This window comes from Sander lucioperca, chromosome 16, assembly GCF_008315115.2.
Source record: "Sander lucioperca isolate FBNREF2018 chromosome 16, SLUC_FBN_1.2, whole genome shotgun sequence".
In the NCBI taxonomy this organism is placed as follows: domain Eukaryota; kingdom Metazoa; phylum Chordata; class Actinopteri; order Perciformes; family Percidae; genus Sander; species Sander lucioperca.
The window spans coordinates 30,567,297-30,568,360 of record NC_050188.1 but is presented as its reverse complement, the minus strand read 5'-3'; positions in this window follow the sequence as shown (position 1 = coordinate 30,568,360).

Genomic DNA, 1,064 nt, shown 5'->3' with positions numbered 1-1,064 from the left:
TACGCCAGCTAGCCGAAATGATGTTTGAAAAGAGTTTGAATCTGATATGTTTGAATAATGTCAGGTAAGTGTACATTCAATATTTCATGACTTCTCTATAATGGAAGTCATGAAAAAGTTTTTGAAATGTTTGTCCATGAAAATGTGTTGGAACCTTGGCGATATTAATTCTATTATTATAAATATTGGACCTGATGATGCATGAAAAGTTAATAATCTGGACGATTTTGATTTAAATAAATATGTGTTACTGTTGCATTTGCAGTATTGTGAACTGGGTGTCTGTGGCGACAGTCCCTAAAAAAACTCACAAGCGGCGCCCAGTTAGTGACGTGTTTTCCATCACCCAGCAGTGGTTGGTTCGCGCATGCGCGGTTGTACGAGGATTTACGACACTGCACGATCTGTTCCAAGCTTCCGGTCGACAGCCAAGCTAACGTTAGTTTAGCTAACAGCTAATTCGGCTAACCGCTAGCTGATTGTAGCGGTCTGCCGTTAGCCTCCACAGGCAAGCTAACGTTAGTTTAGCTAACAGCTAATTCGGCTAACTGCTAGCTGAGACAGCATGTAATAACTTTAAAAGACCCTCAAAATAAAACTTGAAAATAAACGTTGACATAACAAACACCTAACATATATAACAGCTGTTATGTCAGTTCTACTTTACTTGTGCTCATTTAAAATACAATCACTCAATACTTGTCTTTATTGTTATTACTGTGAAGTCTTAATTTAGCTGTAGCCTGCTTTTCCCATTACGTATGAGTTAACATTATTTTAGCCGAATTAGCTGTTAGCTAAACTAACGTTAGCTTCCCGGTGGAGGCTAGCCATAGGCTAGCGTGGAACAGATCGTGCAGGTCGTATCTGTCGGTACACGATCCGTTCTGCCTGCACGATCCGTTCTGCACATGCGCAAAATGTTCGCGCATGCGCGGTTGTACGAGGATTTACGACACTGCACGATCTGTTCCACGCTTCCGGTCGACAGCCAAGCTAACGTTAGTTTAGCTAACAGCTAATTCGGCTAACTGCTAGCTGAGACAGCATGTAATAACTTTAAA